At 52.9% G+C, this 27,532-nt stretch overlaps 1 protein-coding gene across 17 annotated transcripts in view; it reads left to right on the forward strand.

Moving 5' to 3' along the window:
- The window catches only part of MYT1L (myelin transcription factor 1 like), a 351,165-nt gene that overhangs the window by 212,897 nt on the left and 110,736 nt on the right, over positions 1-27,532 (forward strand). For all 17 annotated transcript variants that reach the window (XM_053924170.1, XM_053924160.1, XM_053924168.1 and 14 more), the window contains exon 4: positions 969-1,114. The gene's annotated coding sequence lies outside the window, so the exon portion shown is untranslated. The remainder of the gene's footprint in view (positions 1-968; positions 1,115-27,532) is intronic.

The following is a 27,532-nucleotide window of genomic DNA, read 5'->3' on the forward strand; positions in this document are numbered from 1 at the left end:
GTATGACAGTCTGCTGATGATATAAGCTGTGTATACGAGAGGGAAACAGAAAAACCTGGAATCATATTCTGGAGGGTGGGCCCCTTGTCATACTGGCTTCCCCCACTAGGTGAGTGTTCTAGGAGCCCATCTGCATCAGTGGACCAACTGGCATTGTTGTGAGAGGCTGCGTTCGGCTTCAGTGCATTTTTTTTTTTGAAGACTCTTTCAACGCATTTGCCCATTTCATGATGGGTGATTTACAAACACACCTATCCACACCATGCCGAGTGTTCAGCAGTTTTTGACCAAAAATAGCATGACCCCTGTGCTCCACCCTCCCTGATCTCACCCTGACCAACTTTTTTTGTTTCCCTGGGTGAAAAAAGTCTTCAAAGGGAAACGTTTTGCCCGTGTGGAAGAGGTGAAACTAAAAGGCATCAAAATTAACGAATTCAAAACTGTTCTGAGCAGTGGAAAAAATGTCTCGATGAGTGCATTACATCCAGTGGAAAATACTTTGAAGGTGACTGAAGTTTAAAAATGAAAGAATAAATACATAACTTTTTATAAATAAATTCCATTTGGGGGAGTCGTCCCTTGTGTATGTATAGACACATATATGTGCTTCTCCAATTAGCCTCTGCCTATTTCATACTGCCTTAATACTTTTTAGACTCAATCACAAAGGTAACTCTTATATATAGCATGTGTTTGCCATTTTTTGTAATTTTTATGTCACAAGCAGTGGTTTAGTTTTCTAGAGGAGTTTTCTGTGGTGAGCCATTTACCAGAAGTGAGTCAATGCCTGCGATGCGGCCTCCCTGCAGGCCTCCCTGCTGCGCCTCCGGGGGTCTGTGCGCGCGGCCGGCCTGCGCTCTCCCCACTGTCTGCAAGTGCAAACTGCCCTGGGAGTCACGCCCCTCACGTGGGGGTTCTGTCTCGTGGTGACTGTCGGCCTCATTCTCTGCCTTTTTATTTTTCCCTAGAGTGACCCACATCTGGTGGAAGAGAAAAAAAATGTAGTTATCGAATCCAATCAAGTGTTTGTATCTCGAAATTATCAACAGCACTCCGTGAAGAAAGGTTCTCGTCGGCCCCACAGACACATGGCTCCCCGAGGAGACACGTAAAGGTAAGGGTTCTGGGTCCTGCTCAGGCCACACACAGACGCTGCCCAGTCTAGTTACCCTAAGATGCTCTCCTTTGAAAAAGTGTAGAGGTGGGTTTGTGAATGGGTTTTTTATTTGCCAAAGAGCACAGTGTCCTTTCATTTTAACAAGCAAACAACGTAAAGTCAGGTTGTGTCATGTATTCTAAACACAGACTCACGCAGTCTTCTGTCACCCCAGCACGGTGCCCAGAAGCACTTCCGTGGCCACTGCGGTGGGTCTGCTCAGGCAGTCGTGCAGGAGCCCCTTTGAAGTCCAGGCAGGGGTGGGTGGAGGGTGGGGAGAAAAGGCACACAACTGTAATTGAGTAACAATAAGAATTTAAAAATATATATATGTATATATAAACAATAAAAAAAAAGCCAGGTAGGGACTTTCACCTTCAAAGAAATTGGTCAGGTCTTCAATTAGGGCCTCATTTGCATAGCCCACGGTCCTCTTAGTTTGCCGTCAGTCACTGTTGATAAGCCTCCTTCGGAGCTGCTATGGATCTAGGAAGTCACTCACTTTGCAAAACTTCAGGCTGTTAGGGTTTTTTTAGTGAAATATGTCTAACAATATTCACGATGCTAACCCGTTGCGTGTGTGCAGTCCAGGAGTAGCTGTGTGACCATCACCACCATCTACCTCCAGAACGTTTTTCCTCCCAAGACTGTCACTCTCCCCGACTCCGCAGTCCCTCTGTATTTCCCCCTCCCCGCCTCTGCCCCATTCTCTGTCACTATGCCTCTGACGGTTCTGGGGGCCTCGTGTGAGTGGGACACTCAGTGTCTGTCTGTGACTGACCGACTTCACAGCACTTGTTTCCCGGCTTCTTCCACGTTACTGCGCGTGTCAGACATCTTTCCCTCTTGAGGCTGAATGAGCCTCCACTGCGGGGCCGGACTGTGTTTTGTTTCTCTGTTTGCCTGTCTCTGCTTCGGGGACTGAGCACAAACCTGGAAGAGGAATTGCTTGATCATACGGAATTCTATTTTTGGCTTTTTAGGGAGTTGCCACACTGTTTTCCACAGTGGCTGCACCAGCTTACATCTTTGCCAACAGTGTGCAAGGCTTCCCGTTCCTTCCCACCTCTCGACACGCGTTGTGTTGTGCTGTTCTTCTGTGTGCCGTGGCAACCGCCCTCGGGTGTGGAATGCTGTTTCCGGAGGTGCTGATGTGCATTTCCCTAGTGACTGGTGATGTCAAGCGTCTCTTCCCATGGTTTTGGCCACTCCAGCCATCCCTGGGCAGCTGTCTACCCAGGCCCTTTGCCTTAACTGAGTTTGTTGTTGCTGTTGTTGTTGTTGCATTGCAGGGTTATTATATTTTCTGGATATTAACCCCTTATCAGACATAGGGTTTGCGAATACTTTCTCCCATTCCGTAGTTTGTGTTTTCATTCCATTGAGAGTGCCCACTGGTCTATAGAAGTCTTTCATTTTGCTGTGGTCTCATTTTCTTCTGTTGCCTGAGCTCTGGGTGCCTCAGTCAACAGATCATCGCCAGATCCTGTGCCAAGAAGCTGCTCCTCTCTGGTTTCTTCGGTGCGTTTTATAATTTTAGCTCTCACATGAAGTTAGCGCTCTACTTTGGGTTAAAATTTTAGTCGTTGCATTTCATACAGTGTACATGGATATCCAGTTTTCCCACAGCATTTGTTGAAACACTGTTCTCTCTGCGTTAAATGGTCTTGGCGCCTTGGTGACAGGCATGGGGCCGCACGTGCCAGGGTGGACTTCCGGGCGCTGCTCTGCCCACTGGCCCAGTCGTCTGTCTCTTGGCCGGCACCGCGCCCTTCTGGTGACTGTAGCCTTGTCGGAAGTTTGGGAACCAGGAGTGAAAGCCTTCAACTTCTTCTTCAAGATTGTTTTGGCTTTGGGGGGATGTCCCTTGAGATTCCATGTGAGTTTTAGGGTGGATCTCTCTGTTTCTGCAAAGCTGACATTGGGATTTTGATGAGGATTGCATTGAACCTAGAGATCACATGGCAAAATTGCTTAATGAAATAACAAAGGAGGTCTTTATACTTCATAGTAGTGGATTTCCCCATCCAATTTGAACATGGACCATACCTTAAAATAATTCTTTTTTTCAGCTTGTAAAGAAATTCAGATTTTATTACAGCTTTTCTCTGAAATTACAGGTTTTTCTCTGAGTCTGGTCTGGTGGACAGCTAGTCATGATAGAATAACATTGAATGCAGAGTTTTATGAAATCTGCACTGAGGATGAAGATACAATTTCTGTTAATTTCTTAAAACTCAGTCTCCTGAAGGCTGTTCTTCTCCAGCAGTGGTGCCTCAGCAGAAAGGTCTCCCACAGCCCCTGCCTTCGGGGTCAGCACGCTTTACTGCCTCAGCGAGAGACTAGTGACAAAGACTTAGAGTCGGTGGGCATCACCCAGGACCGCTGCCAGCAGTGACAACATGGAGAGGCACGGGGCTTCTGAATGTGCAGTTAGGCACCTGCCCCTGTCACATGTGGTGTAGTGAGTGCTTGTCGGTGACCACGCCCTACCATGTGCGCAGCCTCCAGGCAGCACTGAAGTCCCCTGGCGCTGGGAGGCTGAGCGATCGCTCTTTCCGGTTCAGAGGTCAGTAAAGGGAGATGAGGGGGCTTGAGTGACTGTCATTAGATGACGTATCAGTAAGTAGCCAAGACAGCACCTGAGGCAGGCTTAGGTGCTCTGCCCCAGGATAGAAATGAGCTTTATTTAGGGATCCAAATTCAACACAAATTGTTAATTCCAGGTAGTCTTCAAATTTCAGTTGTTAATCCCAGTCTGTTCCAAGCTGAATAAAAATATTCAGAAGGTAGCATTACAATAAGATAATGAAAAAAAATGACTCAGAGGAAAGGCTGTGACACAGCTGCCTCTGTCCGTCACAGACACCAGGGAGTAAGTGTGCATTAGTCGTTTTTCATCAGCTTCGCGTCCCTCGCCCCTTTGAGCACACGCTTGGCTTCAGGGACACTCCGAGTCTCTGCAGGTACACAGACGAAGATGCTGTGGCCGTGGCCCTCGAGGAATTCACAGGCTGAACCACACAGGGCGTGGCCCCTGCAGAATCTGTGCCCAGCCCTTTTCTGTGCTCCCGCGAGTCCCCATCCTCAAGAAGGCACTCGGCCCTTCTCGCTGAGTCAGCGGAGGTCTGGGGGAGAAGACCGAGGACATGGAAGAGACCTTTGGGGTCCGAGGTGCCTTTGAAGAGGAGCTGACCCTGGAACTGAGTCTTGAAAGGCTGGCTGGTTAGATGACAGGTCTGGGAGTGACTTAGACACCACACCCAGAGGTGGGCAGAGTCAAGGTGTGCACTTGTGGAAAGCAGGCGCTTGGCGCTTGCAGCTGCATATGAGGACAAAGGACGTGACCCCTGACTTCAGTGTGGTGTCCGTGGAATGAGGCGTGTGCCGCATGGCTTCTGTGGCCCACAGCTGAGGGCACAGGGTGGTCCCTTCTCAGGGCCCTTTCAGGTGGAGTCTGGAGCAGGGGGGCTCACTCCAGGGGTTTGCAGACCTGCCCTCCATCCTCGAGCTCAGTGACCACCTGCACCCACTGCTCTGCTGCCACTCTGTCTGTCCCCGGGACCCAGTGCTCTTGCAGTCAGCCGTCTGGCTCCAGGGGGGCTGCTCTCATGCAGCTGCTCGGACTGGGTCCCTGGGACAGAGCCTGTGCTGGTCCTGGCCTTTAATTGTAGCTGAGAGTCAGACATACTCTGGGGAAAGGGCCTGCGTTAGAACGGCCATCACTCAGAAGTCCCAGCCCCACGACCTCCACACCCCTAGGTCCTCCTGCTGTGACTGCCCACGGGCCCCGAGTCCCATTTCCCGTCCACAGCTGCTCACGTCCTTCAGCGTCCTCAGGGAAGGAGGACTCTGGGTCTTGCTCTTACGGGGAAATAGAAGTGCCGCAGAACAGGATTTAGATTTAGGGCATTTTCTGTCCTAGTGTGTCCAGGTCAGCCACTGGGACTGTGCAGCTGTGCGCACCTGCAGCCCCCTGGCAGCAGGCCCTCTAGGAAGTGCAGGCTCCTCCACGCTGGAGCCCAAAGAGGGATCGCACTCTGCGTCCAGTCTCCATGCTGGCGACTGTGCTGCGGGCCTCCCAACAAGAACCCATGAGCCGTGGGTTCATGGCGGCCATTTGAACGTGTGCTGTGCATCCAGGAGGAGTCGGCTGAGATGGCTCGAACCTGACAAGTCGGTGCTCCTTGACCCTCTGAAACAAATTTATTTAAAACAGCTAGCAAATGCCATAAGGCCTGTCCTAGCAGAACCAATAACCATTTGTATGCCTTTGGGTAAATCCCTTCAAGGTCGTCTTTCCTTTTCCATAAAATATCAATGAAAGGGCTGTACACAGATCAAGCGAGGGGTTGCAGGGAAGGAAGCAGGTTACAAAGGGTGGCATAGTGGGTGAGTGCTCATTGAATGTGTGCTGGGCGCTGAGTGCGGTCGGAAGAGTGAGCCCGCTCAGCGTGGACCATCCCGTCCCCGCGAGATTGGCACAGCTCTTCTCCACAGTTCACACTAGAGGACACTAGTGAGCAGGAAGCAAACAACGCGTCTGGCGCCACATTCACAGTCAGTAAATGGCGCAGATAGGATTCAGCCTGAGGTAGGCATTTGTCCTTCCCCCGGGACAGGTGTCTGCCTGTCTGCAGAGCCGTGTGTCTGCACCACGTGGACTTACAGGGTATGTGACTTGTGCGTGTACCTTACACATTTGTGTGCGTATTTACATACAAATACTTGTAATATAAGTGTACAAAATGTGCATAATACAAATATACGTACCAATGAAACACAAGCATTTATGTATAGATACATGAGTATCATGTGTTTATTTACAAGTGTATTAATAACCATTACACACACACACACACACACACACACACACACCGTGAGTTTGTAGAACGGCCAGGCTAACACTGAACCCCACCATTCTTCCTAACGGTGCGACACCGTTGGGCCAGCTTGTAGTTCACTGCTCTTGTGTGCCTGTTCCTGGAAAAGAGCCAAGCACTCTGAGTCACGTTTGTCAAGGTCATTCCTAAATCATAAAACAGTGTTTTTAATCACTTTCTAGTAACTTACTCATATTGCTTAAGTACGTCTATAACTTTCATTGCCCTTCATTGTACAGTATTTGTTACAATCTGATGTTAGAAACTGTTAGGGATAGTAAGAAATAATTAAAGAGTCTGAGCTTTGGTTTCCTCGTATTTGGTAGGAAACAGTAGAAACCTGCATTCTTCACGACTTGTGGTATCCAAGTTGCAGACCGCTGCTCTCATGGAGCGGGGCGCCCACTCTCGGCAGGTTCCCGCTCCCGGAGTGGGATGGGAAGTGCAGACCCTGACATTTCCTTCCTCTACTCGGAGCACTGTTGACTCTGTCAGTGATGTTTCGGTTGATGCTGAGCAGGAATGTAGGCAAAGTCATGTGGGACCAAAGGGCACCTGGAGAGACTCACATGGAGGTGGCCATACATCGTAAAGAGCTTCCCACATGCAGGGCACACCGGGGGGACGGGAGTCGCAGGGTCAGCAGAGGGGAGCGTCTGCTCTGAGCAGATGTGTGCCCCGTAAGCCTGCTCCGTGGGCGCAGCACTCCTTGCACATCCTCATCTGGGGGACTGTGAGGTGGGGAGGCCCACCAATGCCTGGTGCCCCCCGGGTCTGGGAAAGCTTCAGGGCGGCTTGGGTTTCCCACACCTGGATTTCAGAGCTTGGGTTCCAGGAAACAAAACGCTGAGGCATTGACCACGCCGGCGCCATGCGGATGGCGTGTGGCTCAGTTCTGTGGTCTCCGAGGTCCGACCAGTCCAACAGGTGACACTGCCCCGCGCAGCAGGGGCCTCGGCCAGCTCCCCGAGGAGACCAAACACAGGCCTCTGCTGAAGCCGCAGCAGGGCAGACACCTGCGCCCACAGCCTGGCTGGGAGGTTCTGCGGTGGTGGACTGAGCCAGATGGGGACTCTGCTTGCCATCTTCCCAGTTCCTCCCCAGTAGTGGTTTGCATTCGTGTCTTAGGTCTTCGCTTTTTCCACAAAAAGATTTTGCACAATCTTATTTATGGAGATCTACCTTTATTAGTATGTTTGGAGAAGCATATTCCGCTTAAATAACTAGTGACAACTTCAATTAAACCGCGTTGTCTGCTGATGTCTACAGTTCCTTCTACATTCAGTTAGCCAAATTTTTATCATAAAAAGTCATGTGTTGAGCTTCTAAAGCTGCTCCCACACTGTGGAGACGTGTACCTTGAGTCAGCATTCTAAGCCTTGTGCAGTGTGTCTGCCCCTGAAGACTGCTGTGCAGTGAAGGATGGTGACTCTCCTCACTCCCGGAGGAGAGTCACACAGCCCGTCACACAGAACCTGCAGAAGGGCCACGGGAGGTGCTTTCTCCCCCTTCGGGGGGACATGCTGCACTTGGACTGGGAAAATAGGCACGGAGCCCCTGTGTTGGAGGAGGTGCTTGTGACCAGTTTAAATCCAATGCGAAGTTCATGAGTAGGAATCAATAGACATTTTTGAAAGCATAATAAATAACACAATAGAGTCTTGAAGAAGGTGTTAAAGTTACACATAGATAATAAAGGAGCTAAATGAATAAATCTTCCCTAATCAAAATCACTTTCAAAAGATAGAAATTTTGGTGTATGCATTTTTAGTATTGCATCAATAAACAAAACAAATAAGAAACAACCCTCTTTGAATGTAGCAGAAACAGGTAGACTTATTAGCATATTAAAATTAACAAAACATATTAACTAAAAATGGACAAACAGCATGGGAAGGTGTTTCAGATATGACACAAAGAGCTTTAGAAAAGGTGCTCACCCTCCTTACATCATAATTCAGACTAGAGTGACAGCGTCACGGCACTGCGTACCTGTCAGCAGGAAATCAGGTGGGTGGTGACAGTGCTGGGGACAGTGGGTTGGACCATCGTTAGCTATACCAGTGAAGCTCAGGGGGAGCACACCCCTCACGTGAGCATTCTCCCCTCTAGACACACAATGCGACAAGGCAGTGCACGGTGAGCGCGCCTCTGTGCTCCCGCCCAGTCCCACGGCGTTACCTGAGCTGGGTGACCTCTGAGCACCGCAGGCGCTTTGTCTGGGTGTGGGGTGATCTCGGCATTCTTACCTAGAGGGTTCTGGGGGGAGCAGATGAATCACACGGCACTTGTCACAGAAGAAGTGTTTTAGAAGAGTAGGTGATTTTGTTATGCATATTATAGATTTGTGGGACTTTGGAAACAACTATTTATCTGTAGGAGACTGGTCAAATAAGTTGTGTTGTATTCATGCAGAAGACCAGTAGGAATTGTTTTCTTAAGTGAGGGAGCTTCTGTGAGCCTAGCGTAGCATAGGTTGTGAAATGAGAAACCACAGGGCGCAAACCCACATGCGTAGCACTCCCATTGGTGCGTTCAAGAGCACGCTCACACATGGACACTGGTGCATTGCCTGCGGGGAGCGAGCAGCGCTCACCCAGGTAGGTGGCAGAGCTTCTGCACAGGGCAGGCCCCTGGGCACCTCTAGAATGTTGTTTTGTGTGTGTGTACTGCTTTTCAACACACTGTTTGTATTCCCCAGGTATTCATGTGTCAGCCACTGTGTGGGGCTCACCAAGGGTCCCAAAGGGACACAAGGTGGCTGTGGCTCTGAGGGATAGATGCTGCCAGCACAGGTTCCCCGTGCTCCGTGCAAGGTCAACAGAGTGGACCCAGCAGTTCAGGGAACAGCAGAGGGTAGAGGAACATAAGTGCCAAACCCAGAGAGGCCAGGATCCGGACAGAAGGTGGGGTCCTGGAGGCCCAGACCATCCGTAAATGTAGGGGCAGGAAACGGAGGGCCCGTCTGCAAAGGGGCGCTCTCTCTACTTTCATGGGTGCACGTAGTTCAGCTGTACGAACAGAGGACAGGAAAATGGGGACTGCTAGTTGCTGGGATCTTATTTAAGACCTTTTGCCTGCTCTCCTGAGAAAAATGTAAAACTGTGAGGGGAAGCGGATTCCATCCATGGGAGCCAGAGTTCATTTTCTCTTGCTGCTACTGTGCGTCCAGAGCGGTGGGTGGCACGCTGTGACCTCTGGCTCAGCCACCCTGGCGGCTCTGCACCTTGCCCTCTGCGTGCAGCTCTGCGCCGGCTCCGAGGCTGCTGTCTCAGCAACCCCAGGAAGGGCGCAGGTCCCGGCGCCATGCCCGCCTGCTGCTGCTGCGCAGTGATGAATGAGGGCAATCTCCCATCGTTTCATGGGAGATTTACATGCCGAACTCTCATTAGTGCTGCCGGGAGCTTCTTGCATAAATCTTATGTGCAGGGAGGGAAGAAAAACCCCGTTTTCTTTTATTCTTTATCAGTTTTCTTGCTCAAGGCGGCATTCCGTCAGGCTGGGGGCTGGCTCTGGTGCATCACCACGTGCCTTCATTTACATGGAAATGGACCACGAACAGGGTTCTGAACTCACATGTTTCAACGCCACCTACTTGTGCCATCACCCGTGCAAGAGCCGAGATCCATTTAGTGCAGCTGATCCAACGAATTTCCGCGTGTCAGTTGTACCTGCTGCGAATGTCACTCTGCTCAGTGATAACAGGGCTTGCGGCCCAAAATAGAGGTGGGGGTACAAGGATCGGAACGCTGAGTCCTCATTGTGAACGGAATTATTTTTAAAGCGGGAACAGACACCGATCCTTTTAAAGCACCAGCCTGTGTAGGAAGCTGGGATCGGGTATCGGGGACAGAAGGCTGGCCTGACCCCTGCTGAGCATGGGTCCGTGGACATTATCAGTGTGAATGTTTGTTAGCACCCTTTCCCAGAGGCCACCGGAAATGCCGAACCAGGCTTCCTTCCACCAGCATCTGAACGGTAGAACCTGGTGACCGCTTTTGGTTGTTATTTTGAATGCCTGCCGCTGCCCACCACAGAGTCCCCGACTTGGGGAGTTAGAGCTGCATCCTGAGAGTCAGGAATCGGCGGGCAGGGCTAGTGGTAGGGCTGAAGGGCTTGTTAGGGGTATTGCAGGGCAGTTTCAGAAGTCACCAGGGGAGCCCTGGGGCTGGGTAGCACCAGGGAGTCTCTGAGTCTTGGTGGGCTGAGACCCAAGGCCAGACGGTTTGAGGGAACTAAGGGAGTGCGGTGGAGGAACAGGAGGACTGGATCACTGGCCATGCACTTGGGAGGCTGCCACTGAGGGGCCTTCAAGAGTGAAGGGTGAGAGCTGGGGTCAGAACAGGCTCAGGTGCCCACAAGTCAGGCTTCCGCATGGAGCTGAGGGCTGTGGGGCTGTGGGGGAGCTGGGCTCCTGCTGATCTCACTGCGCAGGGGAGTCTGCAGGGGCCATGGGGGGCAGGGCGGGGCCTCTCCTGTTCCTGCCTGGGGTGGCCGTCAGTGAGAAAACAGGGAGCAAGTCCATGGGCTCCCCATGGTAACTTAACATTAACTTTCAGTAACACCTTACAACAGGGCTCCTGAGAGAAAAAAGGGAGCCGTGTCACTGAATAGCTCTGTAACCCTGAGCACAGAAGTCATTTAACCGCTTCATACAGTGTAATTTGCATCACACGGAGTATTTTAGCTTGTCTTCCCTAGGTGTTCTTCAGAGCAGACCCAGAGACGCAATACCGTGGTCTGGAAACCAAACCTGCAAACAATGTGGACACGGGTTCAGGGGATGCTGGGGGAGCTGGAGGGAGGCAGTCATGGCGAGCCCGTCCCAAGGAGGAGAGCGTGGGTGGCACATGCTCCCTGCTCTGCAGCCCAGGCCACCCAGGAGGGCTGGAGGGGGAGGACAGTTGATAGGGAAGATCTGGGTGAGACCCAGCCTCACGCATCTCACTGGGACATGATCTGCTTAAGCTGTGGGCTGTAGGCACTAGCAGCCCTCCCCTCCTTCCAGAGGGTTCCTGGGGATGGCCCCAGGGACATGTCACTACACCCACGGAGGAGCGGTCCCAGTTTCCCTGGTGGCCACACCGCCCACAGCCCCCACTGCAGGGAAGGGCACCCTGGCTCTGCACCCAGAGTGGGAGGAGCTGCGTGCAACCGGAGTGCCCTCGCGTGTGGTGCAGGAAGCGTTTGACAGAAGGCAGAGAAGGCTGTCGGGAGCAGCCTGGAAAGCTGGGTGTTCGGGGAAGGGCGGCTGTGGGGAAGCCAGCTGGAAGGCAGTTTCTGTCAGGTGAGACAATAGGGCTTGGAAAAAGGTGTGTCATTCAAGAGGAAAACGATTTCATACATGTCTTGGAGATAAAGTCATGAAGACTCGGGGATATGGGGATTGAAAGGAAGAGAGGCTTACTGGGGACCCCTCAGTTTCTGAGATGAGCAACGGAGTGGCGGGGCCCCGGTGCTGGGGCCAGGAGGACATGGGACAGAGACTGTGAGCAGAAGCTGGGGTCCCCTTCTGGACCTGCCCTGTTTGGAGTTTACCTGGATGTCTGCGCTGGTTTCCCACAGTGTTTCTAGTACTTTGAAAAACACCGTAAGAGAACTTGACCATTTAATCCTCCTACCACATTTTAAAGTGGGAGAAATGAAGTGACTTATCTACTGTTAGGAAGCTGCTTAGGCCAGAGCCCCGACCAGACTCACGGCTCCCGCCCCCCGGTGTGCACTCACTGTGTAGGTTCTAGGAATGTGAGTGCACGAGTCACTCAGAAGGAGCCCTCCTCTGTGCAGCCCTCCTTGCCACCACGTGACTGTCACCACGGTGTCGCAGGGCATCTGGACAGAGTCTCGGCCCCCCAACAGACTGCTGGGCTGCTCAAACCCCTCAGTCCTTCAGACAATTCTGACGGAGGACAAATAGCTAGGACAGTATGTCATCTCCTGGGGGTTGTCCCAGAGTCCCCTGCTACATATCATCTCTGTTGGAGTTTGATGACTTAAAAACAAATTTCTTTAGCAAGATGAAACCTAGAATTTTAAAAAACACCAATTCCTGATATCACCTTCAAATACTGAGAAACGAGGCTAATTCCCTCTTGATGACCACGTGCCCTTCAGTCTACAGCTCTGTATACAGACTGGCCTGGGCCCCAGAGCCCAGTGGGAGCCCTGCCTCCCAGCCTGGGGTGGGAACCCACTGAGTTGAGGAGCCCAGGGCCTGCCTTCTAGGAGCCCCTCCCACCATGGTGCCACGTGGACAGGGACAATTCCCTTGACCTCTGGCTGAGTCTTCACCTTTCCCACGAGACTGTCAGTGCGGAGTGCGTCTTTGAGGCCCTGCTCCGTGCACTTCATGCCCCGCTGCCATGAAATCACAGAGACACTGCGTGACCTAAGGTCCCAGCGCACTGGGGCTCAGTGACATCGTCAAGCCCAGTCTCCGGGTTTATGAAAAGTCGATGTTAATTCTTAAAGCTCAAGGCTTGTTCTGTTGGAGTTTATAGATATGCTGTTTATTGGAGCTGGTGATGAAGAGTACACAATTTCAAGCAGGTAAGTCATACAGATATTTAATACAATACAAAATAGTGAGAAATCACTGCGACCTCACAACGTGAGAGGCTGGAAATCATGTTTCTATCAGAAACCAAGAAGGACTTTGTAAGTCTGATTTGCTGCTGGAAGGTGGGAACATGTGGGCCTGGCATGTGTCATAAGCACCAGATCATACGGCCCCTACGACGGCCAGTCAGCCAGAGGTGCCGCTCAAGGTCGCCCAACAGCAACTGAAATGACCGAGAGAGGTCCACCTGCTCAGACTGCGTCCTCTGTCCTTGCAGGGACATCTTCCCAAACCCACCTGCTCTCACCTCACTACACTCCAGGAGAAGTCTGCTTTGCCACTCCTGCATCATTTCTACAGATGTACATTCAGCTTATAAATACATTTCTAAAAAGAAAGCTAAAAATAAAATATCTTACATTGACTTATATTTGCTTAAATTACAGTTACATCAAATGCTTTCTCTCACTCACATTCATGAGTCTTTAGCCCCAGAACAACAGCTGGCAAGTGGCAGGCACTCAGCTTGTGCTCGTAGACAAAGAAGGTCCGTTGGTGACAGGTATGAATCAGATGCTGTGGAGACGGAGTACCAGTCTGTACACTTTAAAGCCTGCTAACTTGTACCTGAGCCAGTTGTTGGTGTGACTGGCACTCTGCCAGAAGGTAGTTTGTTCTTGGAGACCTCTGTCTTACCAAGGAAGAAGTAACCTTCACAGAGTAGGAGATGGCGGGTGAGCATGGTGAAGTGTCGGCTAACACAGTGAGTCGGGCGAGGCTCACGCACTCACTTTGTGTAGCCCCCGGCATTAAAAGTACATAGTTGGCCGATAGGTACTGATACACGGACAGTTGTCAAGTGCCTGTGCTTTCTGTTGTACAGTATGTGCAAACTCTACAGTTAGCAGTTTTGAAGATAATTTGTTAGACTTCTTAATGAAAAATAACCCGGATTACTTCATGCACCTAAATGCAATTTCAGCTCCAGACCACAGTGAGTCATGATGAGAGCCATCCAGGTCAAACTGACACGTGTGCCTGTGTGCACGTGTCTCTGCACCGTGAACACACGTACGCACGGGCATGGGCGTGCCCGCCAGCCCTGCCCTGTGTGACAGCCACTCAGCACAATGCCGTCTCTCCCCGTGGTGCGTTCAGAGCAGGCCCCTTATGCAGGGTTGAACACCTAGAAGCTCCTGTAAAATTCCAGAATGTTAGAGGTGGAAAAAACTTCAAAAAGCATCCATTCCAGTGCCCCACTTTCTGGATAAGGAAAATGGGGCTCAAAGAGACTTGCCAAAACAGACCCCAGTTAGTCACCCTCCTCACAAAAGGTACACCCCATTTTTCTGGTTTGGATGCCCCTCCCTCCGGACCCCTTAAATGCCAGTTGTTACCAGGTTATTTTAGTCTCTCCCGGTGGACTCTAGGATCCTGGAAGGCTGAAGGGCTTTGTCCCGTGTCCCTAGTGCCACTTACGGTGCTCCCGGGAGAAGTCCTCGAATGAAAGAAGGAAGGCTTCGTGTCTGCAGACAGAGCCTAGCCTTTATGTTTAACCATCTGCCTCATAAGAGCATATTTGGGAACCATTATACTAACATTTTTTAAATTATACACAAAAAGCTCTTTTAATCAGAAAAGATTTCTCTGAAGTGCAGAACTGCATACAATCTGCCATTGCAGTGGCCTCGCCCCACCTTTTGTTCCTTTCCCCGCTCTTGGCAATGGCACGTGTTCACAGCCTCCCTTTTTATTCACCAGTCCGACCTTCAGAACAGTTTGGCCTGTGGACCCGTCATTCAGCCCCATCGGTTCTGCCACGTGAGTTGTAACCCCGTCGCTGCTCCAGGATGCCTGCCGTGCCGTCACCGGGCACCCTGCCCCTCTCTCTCCTCCTTCCACTGGCAGTGGCGGCCGAACCGTGCGGGCAGCTCGAGTCCTCAGAGAATGCGCGCTGTCTCGAGCGAGTGTGGGGAAGCAGAGCCGTCCGTGCCCGGGCTGAGCAGTGTGGTAGACTGATAGACATGTCTCCTCGTGGTCCCCAGTGTTAGGACCCCAAATACGGGAGGAACTGGGTTTGTAAGACAGGGAGTTGGCTGCGATGAGTCACTGGGCAGAAACAGGCGTGTCCCTGTTTTATGCTTCCGTCTGCCCCTTGCTTTAGCTCCCAGGCTCTAAGTAACTTTCCCCAGCGGCAGTGGGTCAGGTGCCTCTCTCTCTGTAGGAGCCGTGGGCACCAGCCCCGTCTTCTTGACCAGTCGTGCGGGGGAGGGGCATCTCAGGACCCCACTCTCGGTCCAGCAGTGAAGCTCGGAGGTATTACCTAGCTGGTGACTGCCACCCTGCCATTAGGAGCTCAGAGCTGGCCAGCTGGAGCCCTTGGCCGGCTTTGCCTCGGTGAGCCCAGCTCTGAGGGTTGGTTATTTTATCATATCTTGCTTATAAATTACATTATTGCTTAACTTGTATTTCTAATGTATTGCCACAATCGACTCACATTTGATAGCTGCTTTTGGTCATATAATCGTAACAATACTGTTTTACAAGCTGACATAGTTCACAGAAGCCTAGTTAGTGTGTCTTCTGCACCAATGGAGAATGTTCTCCTAGTTGCTGTGGCCCTTCTGAACCTCTCCCCAGCCAAATGCCCCTTTAAAGGACCTGGGGCAGTTCATTCAAGATAATGTGTAGAACCATCCCCAGCAGTGCACATGTCAAGGGTGAGTGTCACCCTCTTTCAGGCTGTGACGGACGTGGTGCTGTCTCTGTGCAGCATCGCCATGCTGGACTGAACAGCACCGTGCGGCTTTGACTCCACCCAGGATGGGCTCCTCCCTCCTGGGGCTGGTCTCTAGCCTCCCAGAGTGTTCTGAGCCGATGCAGTCTCCCAGTAGAGGGGGCATCAGCTGCCCTCTCAGCTGCCTGGCCTGGTGTCAGGAGGAGTGAACACCCCTGATGAGTTCAAGCAGGGTCAGCAACCCCCCGTAATCTCCCATGTACCCCCTTGCAGCTTCTCTCCTGGGATGGTGAGGGAATGCGTGTGAAAGGTGCAGACGCACTACGTGCCTCCCTCCTCACTGGGCTCACTGGGCCTCTGTGCTCTGCAGTGATGCCCGGGCCTCTCATGCTCAGAACCACTGCAGCTGGCCTGTGGGCTGGCAGCTGTGGGCACAGCCACCAGAGAGAGCTGGGAGGGTAGATGTGAACTGGAGCAGTGAACACAACACCCTCCCAGGGCAGTGTGGCAGCAGGGACACCAGCAGGACAGAGGTACCCATTCCACCCAGCCTTAGGAGCTGCAGAGGCTGACGGAGCTGCTGAGCAGCACCTAGCCCTGGTAGCTAGCAGTGGGGGGAAGCTGACCTCCAGTACCAGTCCCAACCCCCACAGGCGGACAGTGAGGAGGGCGAGAAGCTGCTTTTTCACCAAGACTCAGAGATTCGGTGGGTGGTAGGAAGTCCACTGATCAGGGTCCCTCATGTGGGCTGTGCTGGTGTGCTCCCCACCCCCAACCCCCTTCTGCTTCCTGGTCCCGGCCTGGTGCCTGGGCTCTCTGGGCCCCTCCCATGCCTTCCCACAGGTGAGGACCCATCCATGAGCCCTGCTCAGACCTTGTCAGGAGAAGGGGGATCAGAGGTGATCTCCCTACCACATGCAGGGGAGCCGCAGCAAATGCTTGTTCAGATAGACAGAGGACATGTGCGTGGGGGGCGGTGCGACCCCTGCCATGTTTGTCACAGCACCGGAGCCAGAAGTCCAGCGCTGAACACTGAGCACCGAGCACGGCTCATCCTGGGCCGGGCGGTGCTGTGGAGGAGAAGGGTTTGGTGTGGGCTCTGCTGCCTGTGTTCTCATCGGGCATGGGATCAGTTGGTTAGATCTTTGTTTTGCTTTGTGGATCTTGTTCTGAATATTGGGTTTGGACAGAATTGTCATGGACCACACACACTGCCTTCTTAAAAAATATTATCCAGCATGCAGGCCTGGTAGCAGGGGGTGACCTGAATGTTGTGTGTAAGTGTATGTAAATGTATGTAAATATATGTAAATGTATGCTAATGCACCATAGGTGAAAGCAGCACCTGCCAGCCTCACAGGTTAGTCCACCAGGGAGCCTGCACACTGCTGTGGGGCCTGTGTGTCTCCCTGCAGAAAGCCATCAGACAGCTTTTCTGCATATCTCTTACCGCTCCCCAGGCTGGTCCTGCTGTGCGGACACGCTCACTGGTGCACGTCCACGGTAGCTCGACCTTTCTGGGTGGCAGCTGACCCAGACGTTCCATGCATGTGCCACTGTGTAAGCTGCCTCCAACTCAGTGCGTACCACTGGGTACTTTTCTGTGTGAGACACTGAAACGCAGCCCCGTGTCCTGGGGCCCAGCAGCTTGCTGAGCAGAATGTCGGTGCAGGTGGAATTGGGACCCCAGGCAGGGGACCAACCACCCCGGGACACTGAGCCCTGCTGAGCCCAGAGGTTGCAGAAGTACAGAGGCTGATGGGGGAGGGGGGGCGTGGTGAATGAAATCCCCATTCCTCACCCAGCTTCATCCACAGTGTCGGAGCTTCCGTCCACGTTATGTGTTGGCTTTCTGTGTAAGGTTTAAAAACAAACAAAAAATCCTACAGTGAAAAAAGTCGTAGTACTCAGCCTGGCTTAGACTCCAGTGGAGAGTTAGACACAGACTGGCCAAAGCTGACATGTGGCCAGGGCACTGAGCCGGACAGCCTGGCCTCAGGTAGCTCCAGTAGGACCAGGAGCAGGGTGTGCAGAGGATGTGAGAGTCATTTCGGAGCGGACACGGGAAGTCTCCAAACCTTGCAACTGACCGAAAAGGCTTAGAGGGAAGGCAACGGTCAGTGGTGACTTGTGCTCGAGGATAGGTGACAGAGCATTGGCAGCCGTGGCGGAAGTGGGAGAGGAATGGGCACGAGGCCTCCCCGAGTGTCTGGGTGGGAAGACAGGTAGGTGCTAGAAATGGGGAGGAGATTTGATAAAAAAAATTTTTTAAAGTAAAAAAAAAAACAGGCTTGGAGGCAAAGCTTTATGAGTTGTTTAATTAGAGGTAAAAGTTAAATTCATGCAGTGAACAAAATTACCAAGAATGAAAGTAGAGATGCAGGAACAGAATTCTGGGAACATCTTTACGTGGGGGGAGAGGGAGCAGCTGGAGAATGAGGAGGCGAATTACACCCACCGCAGGAGAAGCAGCTTCAGGCGCCGGGAGGGAGCAGCGAGAAGGCACGCCTGGGTTGGGGGTGGGGGTGCCTTTGGGTGAAATGATTTTAGTAAGAGCAGTGGCAGAAGGTAGATACAATATGCTAATGTTTGGATGATAGTCAAAATGAAAAAATGCAGAGTTATTTGAAATTAACTTTTGTTGAGAGGGAAGTATTGCATTTTGAAATCAACGTAAAATATCTTCTCAGAAGAACGTCCAAGTTTTCCAGGTATAAAGGAAGCAAGCTGGCAAGAAAAATTTTGCCCCAAGTTTTTAATTGAGGGACTTTAAAATTAGGCAGTTTCAAAGGGACCTAATATAGCAGACCATGTTTTTTGTTTGTTTGTTTTATAATCCTCACGGAAGGTTACAGTTATTGATTTGAGAGAGAGACGAAGGGAGACAGAGAAAAACATTAATCGCTTGTCTCTAGTACAGGCTCCATTGAACCCACAATCTAGTTATGTGCCCTGACCAGGAATCAAACCCACAAAATTTTGGTGTAGAGATGATGCTCCAAACCACCGAGCCACCGGGACAGGGCCTCCAGATCGTGTTTAATCTTACCACTGCTTGGTACTTCTCTTCAAAGGAAGACCTCACCTCAGGAAACACGTCCCATCCTTCCACGTTGATTGGAAAGTCTGTGGCTGAAAGTCTGAGTTGCCGTAGTTACCATGACTCCGGCCACTTCTCGGAGCCTGATCGTCTGGCACTGGCCCTCTGAGGAGGGGTGCTCACCGGGCAGCCTTTCAGGTTCCTTTCCATCCAGCTCCTGTGCTCTGTGCTCTTTGGATAAAGGAAGTAGGCAGGGGCCACGCTCCCCGTCCACCAGGTCAGGGAGGTGTGGGGGTTGGGTGTCACTGCTGCCAGTCCTCTGAGCCAGGTGCTGGGTGCCACCCCACCTGAAGCAGCCCCAGTGGGAGAGGGCTTACACCAGTCAGAACTGGTGAAGAACAGGAAAGGCCAACACAGATTTTGGTTGGAGTTCAGGTACTCTTGGGGCACAAACTGGTCTCCAAGAGTGGACAGCGCACAGGCGGCACCCAGGCAGCCCTTGCCCAACACCCCCCTTTCTTTTAGGTCTGGTTGTGTGCACAGGTACGGGACCGGCTTGCAGCCTCCTCAGGGTGTGGGCTGCACTGCGGGAGGCAGCCACTGTCCAGTGCCTTGAGCCTCCACTAAACCCCATGCAGGCCATGGGCATGCACCCTCCTTCTGCCTCAGCCTGCAGCCCTATGCTGTACTGTGGGACCCTCCCTCTCCCAGCTGGTGTCTTGCGCCTCTTCCTGCCCCCCAGGCACAACAGCTGGCTCACTTCCGGCTGTCTTCCTAATTGCCAGCCATCGCCTGACTGCACACCTGCATCCTCTGTCCTTCGCTCTGACACCTACGGCCTCATCACAGAGGTCAGACACTAGAGTGTTGGCTGAGCTCTCTCCATCTGGGACTCCAGCTACAGCCATCCGGTTCTCCTTGGCCGGGGGAGGCTCTGACCAGCACCCGAGGGAATATGCAAAAGAGAAACATAGGCACTGTCCCCTGTCCGTTGGTTAGTCCCACCTTTTCCAGGGATAGCAGAAGAGTTTGCTGGGTGCCAGAAGTGCCCCTCAGCCTGCAGGACCTCAGGCTTGGCAGGAGTCAAGACCTTTGGCCTTCAGCTCCATCCAAATGAAAGGCCCCCAAAAGAGGTTGTTCTCAGTGGCTTTGAATTAAGAGCCAGGAATAGAGTGAGGAGAGTTCCAGATGTTGTTGCTGAGACTCTCCTTCCTCAGAGCCCTACAGACACCCCCCACTGACTCCCTGGGGCAGGGCCTGGTGGGGGGCGGTGCGGAGGGCAAGATCCAGAGATCCCTGCATTTCCTCAGGCACTGGGGCAACAGAGTCATTACCTCACAGTCGGGAGGAGGGAGTGCCCATCCGAGGCCAGGGCGTCATAGCGGTGGCTCCTCCGGAACTGAGAGTGAGCCCCCATACCCCCTGCCCGGCGTCGCTGGGTTACAGGCAGTCTCCAGCATCCCTTGGCTGGTAGATGCATCGCCCGCCCTTCATGTGACAGTCACAGTGCACTCTGCTGCCTGTGGGTCTTGCCCGAACCCCCTGGAAGCACACCAGCAGTGCAGGGTGAGGACCCACCCTGTTCTGTGTGACCTCATCCAACTTGTTTTATCTGCAGTGACCCCGTTTTGGTCACATTTGGGGTCCTGGGGTTAGGACCTCAGCATGAGTTTATGAGATGCACCCAGCTGTACCCACAACGATTAGGCTCAGTGGGACAGCGTTTACAGACACACTAGTGGCCACCTGTCACAGGGCAGGAGGCACGTCCTGCTGCGGTCCTGGGCCTGCCACCCTACCTAGATGGTGGTGACAGTGACCCTGTCTGCGTAGACACAACATCGGTGCCCTGCCCCCGCATACTTTGTTCTTGGCAGTTAGGAATACTTTAAGATAAAATGTCCCTGTCACTATTGGTCACACATGAGTGGGTGATCCATCTTCTATCACATTTGACCAATGTGGCCATGTCAGCTTGCAGGCTGAAAAATGGTATTTTTGGACGGATAAACAAGGACGAAGGTTGACCTCATGCATCAACATCGTCTGGCGCTCAGACCCCAGAACAGGTCCCAAGGTGCAAAAGGAAAGCGATCAGACTCCCTCTCACTGCATGTCCTACCGCCTTGTCCCTGGTCGAGTTTGTGTTTCCCTTTATTCGAAAGTTATGTAAAGTGAATGCTGTGGGACTCCGAGCCCAACAGAGAAAAACTACTCCCCCATAAAATAAAGGGCGCTTAAATTTACATGAGAAGATAGCAACAAACGGAGAACTTAAACTGCTGTGTATCAGGCCCCTTGGAGGTGGGTGTCCACGCTCTCTGGGTGGCACAGGTGCTCTTACCTGCCGGGAGAGCAGAAGGAGTCCCAGCTAGGACCTGCAAGCCCTCCTGATTTCCAGAAGGAACAAGTCAGACCAGGCACGAGGGGCCTGTTTAAGCCCTGATCGGATCACTCGCCCCTTCCTCACAGCCCTCTGCAAACCTCCTGCCACACTCCAATAATCTGAGACCCCATTCTGCGGCACTGGAAGCCTGTGGTGACATGCCCCCGCTTCTTTTTTTTTGTCCTTTACCCAAAGCTCTCTCTCTCCCTGGGCCTGCGCATGTGCTGCACCCTCAGCCTGGAGAGTTCTTCGCTGCTCTCTCTCAGCTGTCTGTCTCTTCCTTTGGACAGAACCCAAGCACTCTCCGGAGAAAAGGCATGTTGCCGATCGTCTAGGCAGCCCCCACCCCCTCGTGCTGTCCAAGCCCCACTGGCCAGAGTCTCACAGGTGTTCACCTGTTTGCTCCTGTTGGGCCATCTTCACGTGGACTGTGCTGGTCTCAGAGGCGGTCTAGTCCGGGGCAAGGGGACGCACACCTGTCCCACTGCAGGAGGGTTCCTTGTCTGGAGGATGGAAGCAGGGTCCCACGGCACGTCTGTCACACAAATAAGAGTTGTTTGTGAGAGTCTGTTCCCTTCCGGTAGTCAAGCCATCTTGTTATGGGTCACTATGGACTACAGACAGGAAGCTCTGAGGGGCGTGGCTACGTCAGGGTTTAACCATAGGGACAGGAAGACTTGTGAACAAAGCTGAGGACCAGTGACAGATGGAGGGAAGAATTTGCTGCAAGTTCAACATGAACAGAATAAATATCAGCAGTGTATCACAAAGCTCTGGGCGCAGTCAGCAAAATCGAAGAAGAGGAAGGAGGAACAGCAGCAAGAGCAGTAGGTCCAACCCAGGGCCTGGGAGACGCGTGGGTGCGCCAAGATGGACAGAGCCCCACCCCGGGTGGGAGCCCATAAGTGTCCCCCTCACTGTCTGGGCCGCTTTGAGGGGCAGCCTGTTGGCATCTGTCGAATCTTAACTGTTGAGAAATCCGAGTACCTGTGTCCGAGTACCTGTGTCCGAGGGGAAGACACCGGCCAGAAGGCTCCCAAGGGCAGGGTTTGTTCGGGGAAACAGAGCAGCCTGAACTTTTGTCAGGACGTTCTCATCACTCAGGCATGGCCTGCGGTAGAACAGTGACCACCAATTGTGAAATTCAGAGTGGAGTGTATTACCCTCGCATGGAAGCACGTCCAGCTCTCACTGAAAAAAGTTTATGGATGGCTGTAACGCGTAACAGCATCTGTGCTTCAAAGGCAGTAATCCCTTTTGTGTCTTCACACGTGTGGTGGTGCCAACGGCACTGAGGTGACCTGTGCGTGAGCTTGTGTGCACGCGTGCTTACGTGGCATGAAAGTCACAGCAGACATCAGTGACACTCCTAGTGGGCCTGCCTTCTGCAAGAGCATAGGCGGAGCCCCCCGGCCATGCCGCCCAGGGCCCCGAGTCCTCTCCATCGAGATGCGTTTACACACCAGGTCAGAGCGGCAGGCTCGGGGCTGCTGGGCTGGGCACAAGTCTCTTCTTGGATCTGAGTGGACAGGGCCTGTTACTTCACTTGCCTAAGTCCCCAAGTCAGTTTTTTCATGTGAGAAACGGAGATAGTAAAGCTCATGTGGAAGTCAGCATCAAACACTAGATTAAAGGGAGTTGGTATTTTTTTTTAATTTTTTAAAGATTATCTATTTATTTATTTTAGAGACAGGAAGGGAGGAAGAAAGAGAGAGAGAAAAACATTGATGTGTGAGAGAGATATCAATAGGTTGCCTCTCACAAGCCTGCAACCGGGGACTCAGCCGGCAACTAGGGCACGTGCCCTGACTAGGAATCAAACCGGCAACATTTCAGCTGGCAGGCCGGCACTCAACCCAATGAGCCACACCAGCCAGGGCGGGAGTTGGTATTTTAAATCGAGTCAAAGCCCATCCCCTCTACCTGTGTAACCAACAAGTCATTCCAGCCCTTGTGACACGGCCGAGCGAGTGCAGGCGGGAGTTCCCCATGCCCCGGGCGGTGGCCTCAGGCTCCCGTGCAGACAAAATGCAGCCTTGGTGAGAGCTTGCTCGCCTCCTCACACCCCTCATGCAGGCCACGGGCTCCTCCCATGGGGAGCGGGGTGGGCATCTCATCAAACAGCCGGTGGACAGGACAGTCTATCCTCCAGGGCTGTGGTCAGTGAGGCCCCTCAGCTCTGGGAAAATTTCATGCTCCAGCCTCATTCCTCCTTCTAAGGGCTCGAGGGACAAGTGATTCCACACTAACTTGGCGTTGTTTACAGCACGCACATGTAACAAGGGTGGTGGGGCTGGCGGGTGAGTCTAGCCAGTGGTGTCCAGGCTTGTCCTGCATGTGGAGTCGTGGATGCAGTGTATCTGCCCCAGAGACCCCTGCGTAGAGCGTGACTCCCCCTCGCCCAGATTGGCAGTCGCCACGTGACTAGGGACAGGTTTAGGTCCAATTTCTGCTTCCTGTGAAAATTAAGTCCTCTTCACTGGGAAGCTGAGTAGAGCAAAACAAAAATCTCCAGTATCGTCATTCAGTTACCATTAGTAACGAAGTCAGTCTCGTTAATGACGTCTCCTTTCATACTGAGAACTGAGTGTTGGTCAGGATGTGTATTTACTGTTTGGAGGTCGTCTCGAGAATAGGAGCATTGTCATTACCAGGAATAACTCAGGAGTGTTGTGCAATGGAAGAGAAATCTGGAAGGCAACAAGCACAAGTACCAGCCCCATCATATCACAGGTATTATCAACACTTGTATTTATTTCTTGCCCATATTTATTCGTGCCCAGTGTGTTTTCTGCTTATAAGCACATTATAATTACAATTTTGCAATCTAATATTTGCTTCAAAATTGCATCATAGACACTTAAAATGTTGCTGCAGAGTCTTCATAATTCCTCGTTTTACCTGGGAAGATGGCATACTTGATGGGCAGGGGTCATGAGCTGGGTGTCTTGTGCATTCCCTCACTGTCCATACCCCACAGCCTCGTGGGCAGGAATTACTATGCCACACAGAAAGGGGACCCGGGATGCAGAGCAGTTGGTGCCACAGACCAAGGAACTGGCTGGCACTGACCAGGCCCAAACTCAGGTCTGCTGCACATAAACCACCAGACCTCCCGTCTGCTGCTGCTGGGCAGGGGACGCACAAAACCTCGTGTGGCCCTCCGTGCTGCTGGGCATGCGGGTGGCTCTCCAGGACCTGCTTTCTTGAGCAGCGCTCGCCAGGCTGAGATGGCAGAGAGTGAGCAGAGAAGCATCTGCGTCAGGGGTGTCGGGTCTGGGACACAGCTAGGTGCAGAGCCCCAGGCGAGCCGCCTCTACACTGGCCGCTTGAATGGGGAGGCGACACAGCTGTTGGTGGGCCTTTGGGCTCAATTCTTAGCAAGGTTTTAATGTCCCTGCCTTTACATTGTAATTCAAGCCGGGAGATGCTTCTTCATTGACATCTGTGCGGTAAAAGCCACACCAAGAAAGTCAGGGTCCACTGTCATTAGATGTGGCCCGGCTAAGAGATGTCAGGACGCCATAGCTGAGATTGACAAGACAGGTCAGACTTCCCAGATGCATCTGCTGGTCGGTCCTACGTGCCTTTGTGTTTCCATGTCATATTCATATCACATGTGTGTGCATGTGTGCATTCTACATGATTATTTTGCTGGTCTTAGCCAGCAGGCCAGCTCCTCCCTCTTGACTCAAAATACTACCTTCCTTTCATTATGTTTTAAATCTGCCTTCGTGCAGGTTTCCCAGTGCCTTGGGGGCTGCAGAGGTGCAGAGGGCCCTGGGCTCCTATTGACTTCTGCCCAGCTCTGTGTCCCCAGGACCCCCTCTGCACCCGTTTAGGACAGCAGGCAGTGCCCCAGCGTCTGTGGGGGCTCTGGAGGCAGAGGCCTGCACCTCCTTGTCCTGAACCCCGGCAGGCTTCAGGTGGCCTTTAGGTACAGCTGCAGACAGGAGGGGGCTTCTCTGCTCCTGGGTCCAGCTTCCCAGGAGGGCCTTCCTGACCTACCTCCCAAGACAGCCACACCCTGTTCTTCTCAAGCCCCTTCCCTGTTTCTCCCACCTGACCTGTCCCACACCTGTGTCTTCCTGTCCTGCCACCTGCTCCCTACTCTGTCCCAGCACCCAGCACAGCTCCAGAGATGGACACAGGCCTTGACCTGATTGCTGCTGGGTGGGTAAGTTGCTCAGTCCTTATAAGGCCACCCCTGAGGTAGACAAACAGAAACTTATTTTTGCATTGACGCTCCAAAGGGACAGGGTTCGTGCCCTTCCTTCTGTGGGGGGTAGCCTCTCTGCTAGGTCTCATAGGGCTTCCTCTCATTCTGCCACCATCTGCCTGCTGTGACCCTCTTGACTTCATCTCACCTGGTCTGCATCTGCAAGATGAACTGAAATGGCACCTTAGGTTGTGGGAAGGATGAGCAGTGAAAACCTGAGAAGGGCCTGGCCAAGGACACAGAGCACAGCAGGTGCGCCCCCTGCTCGGTGTGGCGGTCTGCCTTCCCCTCCCCTTGCTCTTTCCTCCTGTCTCACCGTGTGGTTTCCATTCTCTAAAATGGCATCGGAGCCAGACAATGAGGGGCCTCTGGCATGTGCAGGGCGCTCAGTGGCCACGTGCTGTTCTGCACACTCTCTGCCATCCTAGCTGCTCTGGCGGGCTGTGCAGGGCGGCCCAAGGAACGCCCTGCTCTGGGTCCCTGTTGCACTTGAGAGCCCAGGGGTGGCACAGCTCCCCCAGGTGGCCCTGCTGGCTGCTGGCCATCACTCGCCTTCTCCCACTGTCTCTCCCTGATGTTTAAAACATAGGCTAACAGCCACCCTCTGACTATGTGGGCTTCCTGCAGGGGCCAAAGGATGGAACAGAGGCTCTTTGCAAACCTCCCCAGTGTCACATGGCTCTTCCTCTTCTATGTGTGGCTGTGCTGGGGACTGCCTGAAGCCCCTGGAAGTGGAGACACTCTCGCAGGTTGTGGGTGGGTGAGGCCTTTACATCCACCTGTTTGCACTGCTGTGGAGGGGTGTTTGTGCACCAGGACCCTCACCCTCCCCTGATCCCTGAGGACACAGGTGCCAGCCCCACTGGACAGGCTGTGTTGCAGCCTTGTATCAGCTCCGCTGTGCACGCTCAGTGTTGGTGTGAAGGCAGCCCTGCCGCACAGCACTCATTGGGCCTTTGTGCAGGAGAGCAGCAGTCCAAGTCCCTAAGCCAGCGCTGGAGCCCTCGAACCTGCCCTTTCTTGGGGCTGGCCACCCTGGCCTCGCACTCTGGCCACACCTCCTTCCTTCCTGCCAGGTCCGCCTGCAGTAGCACCTCATGCCCTGGGCTTCTTGGTTCAGTTCTGTCTGTGCCCTCATGGCCCTGCCCACTGGTCCCTGCACCCTCTATGCATGTTCCCACACCCATGGCCCTGCTTTGCTGAGCTCTGGGCTCTGGCAGCACCCATGATACAAACAAGAGTGAGACCTGGCACAGGTGTCCCTCTGTGATGCAGAGCAGAGGCCCACTCTCCCCAGCAGTGCAGGAGCAGGTTGAGGGCACGGGAGGCCAGGGCTTCGTCACCCCGCAGCCAGTCTCCCCCTGCTTCCACTTGAGTCTGGGCTGTTGGAGCTCGCTGTGCTCTTGGCCGTTCCTAGACACTCACTGCCCTGGGCTCCCATCGCTCTGGACGGTGGGCTGCCCTGCGTGTCTAACACACAGCTGTCTGTCAGGGACCAGCCTGCACATCTCTGTGACAGGTGGCTGCCCTGAAGGGTGGGCTTGTTTTTAAAGTAGTTAAGTCCCCACTTGCCGGTAGAGAGAAGGTGCTCAAGTCTCCCGACTGCTGGGCAGGAAAACAGGGTTTCTAGACTCGTGTCCCAGGGGAGGGACGTGAGTGACAAGTGGGGCTGCACGGTGCTGGCCGTCAGATCTGCCCGCTGCCACAGGAACCTGTGGTGCAGCCGCTCTTGCAGTTGGCTGTTGCAGGCAAACGGTGCGCGGAGAGGGGTGGCGCCAGAACCTTGCTGACCTGGACTGAGTCCTGCGAGTTCAAATTCTAGGAAACGGAGGCACGGAAAACCAGGCGCTCAGGTCATGGGGTAGTGAGGTAGTGCTGCTGTGTGAGTTCAAGTCGTTCGGCCATTATCCACCTCACTGCATGGCTGAGTCACCTTTATAACAAACACAGCCCCATCCATTAGAATTAGAACTCCTCCTGCAGACATTAATGGGGGTGCTGTCTTTTCCTTCCTCCTCCCCGCCTCCTTTCTTTCTCTCCTTTCTTCTTCTTTTTTTCTTTCTTTCTTTTTTTTTTTTTTTTTTTTTTTTTTGCCACCCAGTCAACAAACCCATGCTGACTACCCACAGGTGACGACACCTAAGCTGCCGGGACAGGTGGAATTCTCCCTGCTCTTGAGTGGTGCACTGGCCCAGGACTGGGCCATAAGACAAATGAAGGGCTCATAGTCAAATTTAGGGGCAATTATTAAACCCCAAGGAGGAGGTGGGGAAAAGATCTTTTGTTTTAAGTAGCAAAGTTGAAAATAAAGACAAATCTGGTCTAGTTGCTTTCTCCTTCTGGGAACGTACCGTTCTAACCCTTCTGTGGACCAAACCCCGTGATCTTGCCCAGACTCATGTGTCTGAACACTTAGTCACGTCTGTGGGGTGAGATCCTTCCTTGGGAACCTCAAGTGTATGAAGAAAGGTTTGCAGCTCAGCCCCGAGGGCCAACCGGCCAACTAGCCCAGCTCCCAGAAACCAGATGGACTGTCGACCTCCTGCTCCTTA

This window comes from Desmodus rotundus, chromosome 5 (genome assembly GCF_022682495.2).
Source record: "Desmodus rotundus isolate HL8 chromosome 5, HLdesRot8A.1, whole genome shotgun sequence".
Lineage (NCBI taxonomy): Eukaryota > Metazoa > Chordata > Mammalia > Chiroptera > Phyllostomidae > Desmodus > Desmodus rotundus.